The sequence below is a fragment of the Triticum dicoccoides genome, chromosome 7A (assembly GCF_002162155.2).
Source record: "Triticum dicoccoides isolate Atlit2015 ecotype Zavitan chromosome 7A, WEW_v2.0, whole genome shotgun sequence".
Taxonomy (NCBI): domain Eukaryota; kingdom Viridiplantae; phylum Streptophyta; class Magnoliopsida; order Poales; family Poaceae; genus Triticum; species Triticum dicoccoides.
In genome coordinates this window covers 313,364,783-313,372,660 of record NC_041392.1, presented here as the reverse complement: position 1 = coordinate 313,372,660, position 7,878 = coordinate 313,364,783, and positions in this window count along the sequence as shown.

Below are 7,878 nucleotides of genomic sequence, written 5' to 3'. Positions count from 1 at the left end.
TACCGATGATGTGATCGTTGACACTGATGAAGACTCAATGTTATCTTCAGAAGTGCCAGGCAAGCAAAACCCCCTTGTTCATTCCGATACAATCCTACTCTCTCGCTCCTGCTCTCTTTTACTGCATTAGGACAACAACGATTCATCTGTTACTTGCTGCGGTAGCTGAACCCCTTTATCCTTTGCATGACCTGTCATTCCACAGTAAATAGATGAAACCCACTAGTATGAGTAGGAGTTGTTTGAGCCCTGTTGTGCCTACTCATTCATGCTTGTTTGTCATGCCTGCTACTGCTTAGAGTTGAGACAGGTCTGATTCATCGGGGATGAATCAGAGGCGTGTGAACATGTCCTACTGTGTGTGAGCTAAGTGTGTGAACACGATTTGGTAAAGGTAGCGGTGAGAGGCCATGTAGGAGTACATGGTGGGTTGTCTCATTGAAGCCGTCCTTAGGAACTGAGTTCTGTGTTTGTGATCCATGATTCAGCTACTACCATACATTGGGCCCTGAAATATGACCCCGCTCGACTTCTTATTCACCCTTGTCCTCTGTCCAGGAGTTGCAAGTAGTTTCTGGTGTTTCTAGTATGCTGGAGGCCGTGGACAGCGCTGACCGTAGGGGTGGGCTGTGATGCGGTAGGCACGTGGCCGGGTAAACCGGGCACCCGTTTGGTGTCACGGAACCCTGTTCACATCGTTTGGGGCTGTGAGCGAAACTCCGGCCGGATCTCCTCATGGATGGAACCCGAATATGCGATAAACCTGGACTAGAGACTTAGGTGTTTAGGTAGGTCGTGGTCTACACCCAGTCGGCTTTCGCTTGAAGTCTGCTGAGCACATGTCGTGTGCAGACGCTAAGTGGTGGAAACATGTATGAAGAAGTACACCCCTGCAGGGTTAACATCATCTATTCGAATAGCCGTGTCCGCGGTAAAGGACTTCTGGGTTGCTTATATCAGTTCATAGACAAGTGAAAGTGGATACTCTAAAATACGGAAGATAAGCGTGAGTGCTATGGATGGCGTTCTCGTAGGGAGACGGGAGCGGATCCATAGTGGTGTATTGGTTGGTGAATATGTGGACTCGTGTGCGCCACCTCAAAGGAGTCGCTTGCAGTCGTAGTTTAGGATAGCCACCGAGTCAAAGCTGGCTTGCTGCAGTTAAACCCCACCATCCCCTTGTTGAAAATGATGCATATGTAGTTAGTTCTGATGTAAGTCTAGCTGGGTACATTTGTACTCACGTTTGCCTATTTTATGTTTTTGCAGAGAGACTTCAGTCTCACTAGTAGTTCCACGTGGACTTCGACGTTTAGCTTGTTACCTCAGCTACGATCTTGTGCCCTCGGCAGGATCTGATCGATAGTCAGGCTTCTCAGCCTTTTTCATTTATAGATGTCTGTACTCAGACATGATAGCTTCCGCTTGTGCTTTGACTTGTATGCTCTGATTGTTGGGTCATGAGACCCATGTTTGTAATGTCTCGCTCCTCGGAGCCTATTGAATAAACTACTTGAGTCGTAGAGTCATTTTGTGATGCCATGTTGTATTGCACATATCGAGCATATTGTGTGTATGTTATTGAAATGCTTGGTATGTGTGGGATCTGACTATCTAGTTGTTATCTTTAGTAGCCTCTCTTACCGGGAAATGTCTCCTAGTGTTTCCACCGAGCCATGGTAGCTTGCTACTGCTCCGGAACACTTAGGCTGGCCGGCATGTGTCCTTCTTCGTTCCTGTGTCTGTCCCTTCGGGGAAATGTCACGCGATGAATACCGGAGTCCTGTTAGCCCGCTACAGCCCGGTTCACCGGAGTCCTGCTAGCCCAGTGCTACAGCCTGGATTCACTCGCTGATGACCGACACGTTCGATGCTGGGTCATGGATGCTTGTCCCTGTAAGTTTGTGCCACTTTGGGTTTACGACTAGCCATGTCAGCCCGGGCTCCTTATCATATGGATGCTAGCGACACTGTCATATACGTGTGCCAAAAGGCGCAAACGGTCCCGGGTAAAGGTAAGGCGACACCCGTGGGAATACCGTGCGTGAGGCCACAAAGTGATATGAAGTGTTACATGCTAGATCTATGTGGCATTGAGTCGGGGTCCTGACATGTAGAGTCTCTCGGTGGATGTCAATTGCATTCGCAACTTGGCCACCAAGAACTCATTTTTTGCACATGAAGCCTGTAGGTGGTCCTAGAAGAGCCTCACAATGCTCTGCTCTGAAGACGATCTTCATGAAGATGGCTTCACCGAGAGCTTCAAGTTTGACTCTAGGCCTCCTCAAAATGCAAATTGGCATCGCACTCCGTCTATTGAAGAATCTGACTATTCGTCTTCGGCTGCAACTGTTGTTGCAAGAGTCGTCGATGAAGAAGACAATGACACTTCGCCAACCTTGGCTACTGTGCACCACGATACTGCATCAGGCCCGTATGCACCACCAAACTCCAACTCGACCCTGCTCCATTAGCTACTCCAACTGGGAACGAGTAGATACTCTATGTCTTCAAACTTTTTTGGTCATTACTGTCAAAAGGGGGAGAAGCATATGATTTGGTAGTCTTCAAGTGGGTCATTATGGGTGGTTGCATTATTTTTGCTAAGTCTTTACAACTCTCATCTTTTGAAACAATTTGGTTTTTGAGTTGTAACACTTAAACTCGATGGTCGTCCGCTACTTTTTCTGCTATCTTGTGATGCGATGATAAATTCCGCATGAAGTGATTCTACAGACGTCCATTTTTCATTATGCATGTCATTATCTTCATTATCTCTTTATATGCATGATAAATTGTCTTCGTAAGTTAAAGAGGATCTCCACAAAGTGAAACATGCCATGTGCATTTGCATTCAAAAGCAAATTACTTATATGCACATCTTCAGGGGGAGCCTTTTGCTACTTATGAAGACAATGCCTTAGTCCTTAACTTTCACATACTTTTATCCTCGTTGTAAACTTCAACCAGTTTGTCATCAATCACCATCACCAAAAAGGGGGAGATTGTAAGTGCATCTAGTGCCACCCCTAGTTGGTTTTGGAGTATTGACGACAAACTTGGTTGAGGGACTAATGTATTTGTGAGATTTGCATGATAACGCAGATGGTAGTCCCTTATTGATTCGGTTTACCTACCAGAGATGACCCCTAAAAATGTGTGAAGACAGTGAAGACAATGGTGGTATGTGAAGATATTCACAGTGAAGACTATGACATGTGAATACATTCACATGAAGACTATGTAGTGCGAAGATATAGTTGTTTCGTAGTTTCCTTTTCTTCTTTGTTGAGTCATAGGAACCATCGTACTGTTAAGTGGGGTCCAAGTGAACAAAGTCAGAGTGACTGATGTGATGCTCAACCAAATCCTATGTCTTCAAGCGAAGACAATGAGAGCAAATATTATCCAGAGCTGGATAAGTCAGCTTTACTTGTAGCCAAGGAAAGCTGTCATGTGTGTTTGAAATATGACCGTTGCACACGTGTCAGTTCCTTAGAGAACCAGGGTCATTTCGGACAAATCAGGTCAGGTTGCCTCCTGGCTATAAATAGCCCACCCCCTACACCATAAATTGGTGGCTGCTCAGAGTTAGTGCATGGCTTTTGTCGTTTGAGAGCAACCCACCTCCGAAGCATTTGAGAGAGAGGTCCTTGGAAGGACAAAGCCCTAAACACCTAGAGCCAAAGAGGGTTAGGCATAATTGAAGTCTTTCTGTCCGCGCAATCTGCAGACTTGTTACACTTGAGGACTGTGAATCCTCCAGCCGGTTAGGCATCGCGTTCTGAGCATCCAAGAGTCATTGTGGATTGCCGGTGAATGAAGTCTGTGAAGGTTTGGAAGTCTACCTTGAAGACTTACCAGAGTGATTGGGCGAGGACTGGGTGTCCTTAGCTCAAGGGGAATAAAGGTGCAGACGTGGTCTTCTGAGTTCAATCTCAGCCTCCCTAACCAGACGTACAGTTCTCACATCAACTAGAACTGGTCTAACAAATCCTTGTCTTCACCAAGCAACTGGTTCTATCCTTCACTTCCCTTTTACTTTATAGTTTGTCTTCGTGAAGTCATTGCTTGCCTGTATGATCTGATTGACTTCACTGAGTGAAGACTACTTACTGTTTGGCTTCATACTATCTTCCATCCTAATCCATAGTACCTAGCTATTGATAGTCTTCGTGCTTTCATTTCATTGCTTACTTGATTATGGCTTGTCTAGTGTAGTCTACCTTCCGCTGCATATCAATAGGTTCATTTCTATTGGTTGTCTTCAAAGCCCTCATGTGTTGAAGACTTTCTTAAAAATCTCCTATTCACCCCCCTCTAGTCCATAACTAGCACTTTCACCGAAGTTGACCTATCATCGGGCGCCAGACTGTTGGACGAACTGTCGTCCTTGTTATCGCTCGACATGGCTATAGAGTGTGTGCCAGTGTGTAGCGCGGCTTATCGAGGACAATGAAGATGGTGGACACTTAAGCGGGGTATGCAGAGACGAGGAAATGCCAATTGAAGCGGGGGTTGACGTATTATCTAACCGTTGATATAATAAACCGCAATTCTTTGTACCTAGTCGCTCCAAATTCCCGGGGTTGCGCATGACTCCTATTGGCTGGTTTCTTTTTTCACGACAAAAACAAGGAACGCGTTTTTGGATTATGCACTGGTACCGGTACGAACAGAGTAGGGCAGTTGGCAAGCAATACATTGAGCTCTTCTTATTGACAAAGCCAGTAATAATCAAACTACAAAGGAAAAGAAAAAAAGACAAAGGAAAATATCTGCACGAATCTTCGCGTAACATCAATGGCATAGGACCTAGGTGTGCATTACTTAGAGCACATCTAGATGTGCTTTAGCAATACTGTCAGGCAAAACCCCATATCATCATTGCACAACACATAGAACATGGCTAATGTGACAACCACAACTACACATGCTAGTTCCTTCTTGTCTCTTGCTTTCATCTGTTGCGTGTGATTGATTCTTTCTTTCTTCATGGTACTGATTGTACATTCTAGATTAGCCAGTTTCTTCTTCGGCTTTACGTTATATACTGCAAGCTTGGTGATAACACTCTGAGCCCTGCCATGCCAATCTTCATCCAGCCAGTTAACGAAGGCACAAGCCTCATATCCCTGCCAATGTTAAATAGTATTCAGGATGAGCGGTGACATTAACTCAAGTAAAATGATGAACTTAGCACTAACCTCTAAGGGGAAACTGAGAAACCGCCTGCCAATGTCGAATCCCTCCGTGAATACACGTCGAGTGGGAGTGTGCCCATGCACACAACTCAGCTTTTGGTACTTCTCGGTGGCGCAAAACTCGGAGTCGAACTTGTGTTGTGGGAGTCTGTTGTCATGCTCCGGGTCCGGCAGTAGATTGCTTTCTTGGGGGGGGGGGTTCATTCAGGACGGATTCAGCAAGGAGCTACTTTGGACATTCTTAAAAAGATCGGGATAGATTGGAACCTGACAGGACGATTCAGATCCGTAGTACACTTGCCTTTTGAGGACCTTAGGCAAGTGCTCGGCGGCGACCGCGGTCATGGAGGCGATACGAGCAGGAGCAGCCGCACTGAAACCATTAGCACCACTCATCCGCATTACCCCAATGTCAGCGCCACGCGAGGGAATTAGGAGGGTATGTAGGGATTTGGGAGAAATGGGGAAACTATGGGGATAAGCTAATGGTCGGGAACTACTTATGGCACTATATGTTGTATACGACACACTATTTATACATGTTGTTTGTCTTAGGTATTACAACGACACACATGATTTCTGCACCAAACCGTGTGAGAAGACAATGTAGGTGAGACACGGTTATACATATAATTGAGTTATAGTGATACCGTATAGACAGCCGCTCTGCGGATATTCGTCAAAAAATAGTCGCGCGGTGGCCTAGGCAGCGGCTATCGGAGAAGAGGTCAATCCTCGGTCAATGGGCAGTGGCTGCGTCATAGGAGGTCAATCCTCGGTCTGGGCGGGAGGTAGGAGGAGCTGAACCATCAAGGTCGGAGGTGGCGTGATTTGAGCACATCCATCACGGTCGATAGCGGGATAGTGGAGGTCGAACTTCAGGCGGCAGCCGCACTATGCTTTGCTCCTCGACCCTGCTGTCTCGGCGTGCTGCTGCATCGCACTTCTCTGTCTGCTGGGTGGAGGTCGCCGCATGGCTAATTAATTTTTGTATTCTTTTCGTGAGTGGCTTAATTAAGGTATTCAGTTCCTAAGGGTAGTGATGTATTAGTACTCTGCGTGTAAATGGAATGGCCATTAATTTTTGTCATTGCACATCTGGATAACAATATGGAGCACCCTCAGTAATTATGAAAATAAAACCTTGTGATTTATGCACGCATCTTTGGGCGGCAGTTAATATGTGTATTAATGTTGTTGTTTTGTTTCTAATTACCATTCGTGTGGTGCGGATGGAATGATCTCGATGGATGAAGGATCAGAAAATCGCAGATTTTATCAGTGGCGGAGTTCATGAATTGGCTAAAAGTACAAAGAGGATAATTGGTGATGCGGATTACATCCTGTGTCCATGTACTGATTGTGCCAATACAGAGTCACATGAAGTTGTAGATGTCCAGTGGCACTTAGTCTCTCAGGGATTCATGGATGGATATACACGTTGGACCAGACACGGTGAAGAGGAGGTCATGGATGAAGATACCCAGGGCTACGAGATGCCAAACCCCGATCAGTGTCACATGGATGTTGAATCTAACATCGGGGCAGAGGCATCAAGCTACCAATGGAACACCAAAAAGCCGAAACGCCCACTGGAAAACCAAGACATCGACGCAGATGACGATGATCTTGGTATGCCAGATTTTGCTGCTATGATTGCAGATTTCGAGGGCCCGAAAAAGGATATGATTGGGTACAAGGATCTGCCAACCATTGATGCAGACTCCAAGAAAGAATTGTATCCAGGTTGCAAAAAGAAATATTCCAGGTTGAGTGCCACCCTAGCACTTCTTAGATTTAAAGCAGCAAACGGTCTATCAAACAAGGGCTTCATAGAGATGTTAGGTCTTTTCAAAGAAATTCTTCCAAAAGATAATGTGCTCCCCCGAAGCACGAATGAAGCGAAGAAAATTGTTTGCCCATTGGAACTTGAAGTACAAAAGATAAACGCTTGTGTGAATGATTGTATATTGTACCGTGGTGAGTACAAAGATTTGCGTGCATGTCCCACTTGCATGCATGCCCGATACAAGCGTAGGAGAGAAAAGGACAAGTACAAATTGGACGACGAGATCAAGATAGGAATCCCGTTCAAGGTTGTCTGGTACTTGCCTCTAATTCCAAGGTTGAGGCATTTGTTTGAAAACCCTAGAGAGGCAAAGAGGTTGTGGTGGAATCATGATGAGCGAATTGCGGATAAGTATATGAGGTACCTGAAAGATGGGGCTCCGTGGGAATTAATCGACAACAAGTTGGAAGACTTTGCCAAGGATCCTAGAAGTACAAGGCTCGGGGAGTGTACTGACGGGATGAATCCTGTTGGCAATATGAGCACCAATCACATCACATGGTCGGTGCTTTTGTGCATATATAACCTAGCTCCTTGGTTGTGTATGAAGAAAAAATACATTATGATGTCAATGATTATCCAAGGCCCGAAGCAACCTGGAAATGACATCGACATTTACTTTCAGCTACTAGTAGAAGAACTGCTGATAGTGTGGATAGATGTGCCTGCTATAAAATGTTATGATGCTTACAAAAAGGAGATTTTCGATCTACATGCAATGCTGATGCACACCATTCAAGATATGCCGGCATTAGGCAATAGATCAGGGCAGAAAACAAAGGGAGATGTAGGGTATGTCACATGCATGGACAGGACAGCTAGTAG